Below are 7,875 nucleotides of genomic sequence, written 5' to 3' on the forward strand. Positions count from 1 at the left end.
GTTTTACCTGTGCAATGAGCAATGAGCTGGTATTAGAGTTTCAGTTGGGTGAACGATTATAAAGCGAACGCAAGGTAACAATACTGTGGGCTTTTGTTTACGAAATGAGACAATAGTCTGCTTATTGTTAACCAGCGTTCTTGAAAATGAGAAGCTTAATGACTTAACACGGTTTAGAAATAATTTCTTCATATTTTTTGGTGTTATCTGTCGTTTACATATCCTTCTAAAACACTAAAGTACCAATATTTCCAAACACCTAAATTAGCTAAAAATTTAGGACATGTTACAAAACTATATTTTCTAGAATTTCAGAGAATACTTTAAATATTGGCCGGTTATTTTTTACACAGTGACGTCAACTAGGCAATGACCTATACTTCTAACATGCACTATTTGTAGAGGTCACGCGTCAATGGTGAGCGCACTGAGTATTGTGTATAGGAAAACGGACAGTAACTACAGTAAAAACTATGTATGGCCTACTACTAGTATATAAAGTAAATCCGAACTGATGGTTTGCAGTTTGCTGAAGGTCGAATTCCGCAGGGACACCGCGCAAGTTATACAAATTAGCTCCCGGCGACACACTGCAGATCGCAGAACTGTGTGCATAGTTTACCACCACTCTGCCTAGCTATATAGTTATGTACAATACTGTATGAGTTTCTTATGAGTGCATGTCCATCTTAATAATAAGTCAGTTCGTACTTTTCATAAACTACTTTTTTTTTTATATTTTTCGTGACCGAGGATATCTTGCAACTACGTGACGCTCGTCCGAGGCAAATTCTTAATGAATAAATTCGCTTCACGTAATGAGTAAGTCGTACTTAATTGGTCAGTTTTACCTCCGAGTAATGAAAAACTCTAACATGATCATGATTGGTCAATTTGGCTCCACGGAGCAAAAAGTCAGCTACGCGTAGCAGCTCCACGTTGTGGCGGTTGCGGCCTACCATATCAGTATCCCATATGATATTTCTATTGCAAGAAAATTTTATTTGTTGTCAGGTTTTATCTTAAATACACTAACTGGAAATTAAATACACTAATTAGTGAGGACCGGTATTTTGCTGTGGATATGTTTAACTGCAATTTGCGGGTAAAAAATTGAAATCCTGGGTAAAAATTGTGATCATATTCAACTCTTTGAGAAAATAATAATATAAAGGAATGCATGTAGAATCCAGCTGCAATACAATGCACATTATTGACACACTATCACTCTCTTTATCTACGGCAATAATAGAATATCGATTTCAATCGAATTGAACACATTGCTCAGTTTTGAGTTTGTAGTTGACTACTAAGCGACCTAAGCGATCGATTGCTAGCCAATCAGATAGAACTCCTTTTCTTGCGTTCGGTGAAATACCACTCGCCCGTCGCTCACCAACGGAGTATTAAATTTATATTTATCGTATAGGACGTCGACACTGTGCACCGACATCTGGTTAATAATTAGGGGGCTGTCATTTCTTCGGAAGGGGGGTCATGAATATACTGGGGGTCATAGAATTTTGAGACCAAAAATAGGGTGGGTGGTTATAATTTTGTAACAACCAAAATAGGGGGTTATAGAATTATTAAGGGATGATGACTCACAATTTTTTACGCGTTTCGCGCACTCCGCTCTAAACTTTTGGCGCGCTCCGCGCCTTAGGGTGGTGCAATAATTATGTGTAGCCCGGGGGGTGAATTATAGGGGGCAAAGATTTTTGGCAGGCCAAAAGGGGGGGCAAGCATTTTTGGCAGGTCGAAAGGGGGGTCAAGCGATTTTTGGCAGGTCAAAGGGGGCAAGCAATTTTGGCACAGATATTTTGGGCACCTGTTTCTATATTACGCCCTAAAAGGCGCAGGAAAACGTTACGAACACGTTCAAATATGCAAAATTTCATGCTCGCTGCGCTCGCATTATATGTTAAGACAAATAAAGGTTTTAAATTCTGGTTCCCCAAAATCTTGCATGTGTAAGGGAGGGCAAAGATTTTTGGCACGTCAAAAGGGGGGCAAAGGTTTTTGGCACGTCGAAAGGGGGGGCAAAGGTTTTTGGCACGGCCAAAGGGGGGCAAGCGATTTTTGGCAGACCATTTTGAGAATTCACCCCGGGGTATACATAATTATTGCACCACCCCTTACTTCGGGAAATAAATTTGTCTTGAGAGTCTCTATAGGCGGAAGGGGGTCATAAAATTTTTCGATCCGCGACAGGGGGTCGTAAAAAATTAGCCCGCGATAGGGGGCTCGTAAAAAATTGACTCCGGTCACCGTTATATTCATGACACCCCTGCCGAAGAAAATGACATCCCCCTCACTTGGTACAGCAGAGACACAAAACAACTAGACTTAGCTGTGGTCTAAGACCACGAACACAGCCGTGTTGTGACCCCTTAATGACCTTTGACCCCAAAATCTACGAAAATCCCATAGGCATTGGCTTATGTCAATGCATGTGTGCACATAGTATCACTCTGCCGTGTTATTTGTGACAGAAGGGACATTTTGAATGTTTTTCGTCTTGGACCGGAAGTGACCCCTTAATGACCTTTGACCCTAAATAAAAAAATAATATACATTAGGTAAACATAATTCATGTGTGCACATACCGTCACTCTCCTATGTTTTTTTAGCTTATAAAATTGTTTGAAGAAATTTGGTTTTATATGCGTCACCTAAGAGTCAACTGCGATGTACCGAGAAGGTGACTTATAGGCACACCATAGTCGGGGGTACTTCAATGGCCCTTCAGCGGAAGTACCTGCACAGTAACCGCATCCATGGTGTACCCATGTGTCAGCAGTGAAGTAGCAGTGAAGGTACTCACCCGCGAGGTACTCCGTCACCAAAGTCCTTTGATCGTAAAGTTCATTGACTTTAAGGCGCGAGCGCCCGTGGTACAACAACGCGGCCGACTGCGCGTTCAACTACGCGTTCAACAAGGCTTGCATACGAACGCGTTGAAGTGGAATTATTAATTTGTTATGATCTGGATGCATAATGCTTGTTGCACAATGCAGTTCTGAAGCTATAGGCGTATTTATAACAGCTGAGTTACTTTTTGTGCAGACTTTGATATTTCTTGTCACCATAGACCTTTGAGCGTGGTTATAGTGAGCCAGATTAACCGGTATCTAGCCGGACTGATTTGTTTATGTATTACTAACCATTGCAAGTCTAGACTACGCGGCAGTTTATCTAAATAACGGAAAGATGTCTCACTATAAACACGGTCAATGATCAAGATAAACCAAACAAACAATTGAATACATGAATACAAAACCCACCCAAGTCCATGGGAAGTGATTTTGAGAAAAAAAACGGTGTATCATTTTAATTCCTTCAGTTAGATTTACATGGTTAATATGGTAAGTTTTACGTGCAAATGAGTGGGTTAAACTGTATCAGGTATGACGATATAGCATTTCAGGGAATTCGGGAGTTCATTTTAAATGCTGGACTTGGGTGGTTTTTTGAATCATAATCAAAGACAACAATGTTGGAATGAGATTACCACTAGTAAGATAATACAAAATAAAGCACACTGGTATGTATAATGTTGATAAGCATACTGCCATGTAATATAAACCATACATTTTCCTTGATTAAGCCCATTTTTTTTTCAAAAGTCACTCTCCAGCAATGAATGCGTTACAAGTGGACTTTTATACATACTGGATTTCAATCAATGTGTTACAAGACTCAAATCATGGACTTGGGTGATTCTTTCATACATGGTATTTTTCACATGCTCAATAGACACAGAGGATGAATTTGAGTTGTTCTTTCATACATATAACAGGCATATGTATAGCAACAATTTCCCATGCTTAACTCAATTTGGCCAAAGTATGGACTTTGGTGGGTTTTGTATTCATATATTCAATTTTTCCTCACGATGCTGGGTGAGCTCAAGTTTTGAAGTTATAGTACATAAATTTAAATCGCTGGTAACCCAGTGGGCACACCCAACGTTGAAATGACGTTGAAATCACGTTGAAATTTCGACGTCAAAATCAATTTATACGTTTATCAGGTTGCAATCACGTTGTATTTGCAAATGGGCTTCAACCTGATGGACTTCAACCTGAGTTTAACCTAGAGGTTAGTTGAAATCAGGTTGAAATTTCAACGTTGTATCGATATCAAAGTCGAAATTTCCACCTGATTTCAACTAACCTCTAGGTTGAAATCAGGTTGAAATCAGGTTAGGTTGAAGCTTCGACTATATATCAACGTTGATTCAACGTCGAAATCCTAACCTGTGCCCACTGGGTAACCAGTATTTCCAAAAGGATTAAGCTTTGAATTGATGTAATGGCGGCACTCCAATAAAAAAAAACCGGGATGATTTCAGCAGCCCATTTCTCCCTATAGATTTTCGCGTTCACTTCGACTTCAAAGAGGCTTTCATGACAGAGTGAATGGCGTCCACTTGATCTGCTGTTGTTGAAGATCTTGGGTTTCCGGACCTTGGATCATCTTCCAAACTCTCCTCCCTCGCTTGAATTCAGCAGCCCATTTCTCCCTATAGATTCTCGCGTTCACTTCGACTTCAAAGAGGCTTTCATGACATAGTGAATGGCGTCCACTTGATCTGCTGTTGTTGAAGATCTTGGGTTTCCGGACCTTGGATCATCTTCCAAACTCTCCCTACCTCGCTTGAATTCAGCAGCCCATTTCTCCCTATAGATTCTCGCGTTCACTTCGACTTCAAAGAGGCTTTCATGACAGAGTGAATGGCGTCCACTTGATCTGCTGTTGTTGAAGATCTTGGGTTTCGGACCTTGGATCATCTTCCAAACTCTCCTCCCTCGCTTGAATTCAGCAGCCCATTTCTCCCCATAGATTTTCGCGTTCACTTCGACTTCAAAGAGGCTTTCATGACAGAGTGAATGGCGTCCACTTGATCTGCTGTTGTTGAAGATCTTGGGTTTCCGGACCTTGGATCATCTTCCAAACTCTCCCTCCCTCGCTTGAATTCAGCAGCCCATTTCTCCCTATAGATTTTCGCGTTCACTTCGACTTCAAAGACTCTTTCATGACAGGGTGGATCGCGGCCACGTGATCGGCTGTAGTTGAAGATCTTGGGTTTCGGACCTTGGATCATCTTCCAAACTCTCCCTCCCTCGCTTGAATTCAGCAGCCCATTTCTCCCTATAGATTTTCGCGTTCACTTCGACTTCAAAGAGGCTTTCATGACAGAGTGAATGGCGTCCACTTGATCTGCTGTTGTTGAAGATCTTGGGTTTCCGGACCTTGGATCATCTTCCAAACTCTCCCTCCCTCGCTTGAATTCAGCAGCCCATTTCTCCCTATAGATTTTCGCGTTCACTTCGACTTCAAAGAGGCTTTCATGACAGAGTGAATGGCGTCCACTTGATCTGCTGTTGTTGAAGATCTTGGGTTTCGGACCTTGGATCATCTTCCAAACTCTCCCTCCCTCGCTTGAATTCAGCAGCCTATTTCTCACTATAGATTTTCGCGTTCACTTCGACTTCAAAGAGGCTTTCATGACAGAGTGGTTTTGAATAGATAATCCTTTATAATCCCCTAGACTTTGAGGTTTGTGCTTTGGAACCCCATTTCTCTGATCTGTTGACTTGGTTAGTACTTTTAATTCTTTGCTCCAATTCGCACCAGACGGTACAGACGGTATGCAGTTTCAGTGTACAATTATTTATGACAAATGTTCACGGTTAAGTTTATTGAATATCTCGCTAATAATAAATTTAATCCACAGATGTCTTTACAATAAGCTTAATTACAGTTACATTTTCTGCCGAATCTCACCATATTACGGTTAATCGCTAACTTGATCAAAGTTCAAGATACTACCTTCGCTATACATGTAGACCAACTTGGTCTCTCTAATTCATGAATTATTCAGTATTTAGTTCCCGCATGGGAGTCTCCGACCTCGGGCCTATAGCCGGCCATGCGGCCTTGATGTTTTTGTTGATACCGAGGCCCAGTATCAACAAAAACATCAAGGTTGCAGGGTCGGCAAGCCCGAGTTCGGAGACTCCCATACGACAACTAAAGACTTCAAGCGGGAATCCATATACTCTTACCAGTATTGACAGACAAAGTGTTATTACTAAGACCTTTTAGCCCATTGGGCTATTCCATTTAAAATCCACACTCCCCTGTGGAAGATTTTGGAAATATCTTCAACAGGGGGAGTATGAATATCAAATGGAATGAGCACATTAGGCAACTCCATTTGAATTTCATACACCCTCTGAATAAGATTCAACCTGAATCTTCCACTGAGGGAGGGTAAGTTACAAATGGAGCTGCTAATGTGTACATTCCATCTGAAATTCATACTTCCTCTATGGCAGATATTTCCAAAATCTTCCACAGGGGGAATGTGGATTTTAAATGGAATAGCCCAAAAAGATTGGATAACACACCATCCAAAATAATTGGATTTTTCACTGTTAACGAGTCTAATTCTGAGTAGGAATTCAAATGTCTATGAACGCGTACATCGTACTTCCATTCAATAATCGAATTACTTTTCAGGACCTAGGCCGGGGGGGGGGGGGTACTCAAGTTTGGTTTTGGTAGGGACGTGCCGCTGAGAATTTGAAAGTGGACCCATAAATATACCAATTTTTCAAGAAATTTGGACCCATTGATATACCAAAAGTCAAAATTTTCGGCCGAATTTAACCCAAATTGTCTTAGTTTTTACACATTTCCCCAAAATTTTGGGAACATTTTGACAATTTTGGCTAGATTAAGGAAAAATTGGGCTATTTTCCGAAAATTTTGAAAATTTTGAAAAAGGACCCATTCATATTCCAAAATAGGCTTTGAAAAGGGGTCATTGATATACCAAAAGGCTGAAAATGCTACCCATATTTCCGGCACGTCCCCGTATGGTCATTTGTACTGAGTACCCCCCCCGGGGACATAGATCCCGTAGGTCGAATCGAATCAACGTCGGACACAGATCTGCCATCAGACGTATCGGTGTCGATCCTAGAGGACTTCCTTAATTTCTTCAACGTTTTTCTTTCTTCACATAATTATCAAGATGGTGATAATGAAGAATCGTACTTTCATGACTTTATTAAACACACCACTCCACGCCATACATAAATTCTCCCAGTCACATTTCCCCAATATGAAATTTTTAAAAAGAAAATTTTAATTTCACTTCTTTTAAAGTTTGGCAGAGGCGGGGTTCGAACTCACGGCCCCACCGCTTTGGCTATCACGTATACCAAACGACCAGCGCCTTAGACCGCTCGACCACGAAGGACTTGATGGTGTCATCGTGAAAATTTAAACATATAATATTAATAAATCGCTACTTCATTACTACATCATATTTTGGAATTTTATTTGCTTAAAACATTAATGTGTATTTATAATAAAGCTACCATTATTTAAATTGTTGAATTCTCAATCGCATGGAGATAATTAATACGAGGGTCTTATGAATAGGTCTACATACACAATACATAAAATCGATTTTGATATCGGCCGCGTGCTCTATTGTGCATGTGCTTTCCCGTAGTGGCGGAAGTTGTTATGCGAAGTGCATCCGAACTCCATTTTGAAGCAAATGCTTTTGACAAGGCATTGGATTGTTCCAGTTTGCATCCAAAATCCACATTAGACCCTAATTTTATTTACGAAATCAAAAGATTAGATTATCATAACAACAAAACGGTAATCTTTTGTCGGGTCTAATGTGAAAATTACATTAAAAAAATACAGTTTTTACAAAATTAATTTTCACTTAATTCCAAATTCCAAATTTTTCTTATTCTAACAGCAAGCGTTTCTAAAATGCAGTATGGCGAAATGTGGTGTATTTATTAAACGTCAATCAAATCATTAGATCCTTTTCAGGAA

Source organism: Amphiura filiformis, chromosome 11 (assembly GCF_039555335.1).
Source record: "Amphiura filiformis chromosome 11, Afil_fr2py, whole genome shotgun sequence".
In the NCBI taxonomy this organism is placed as follows: domain Eukaryota; kingdom Metazoa; phylum Echinodermata; class Ophiuroidea; order Amphilepidida; family Amphiuridae; genus Amphiura; species Amphiura filiformis.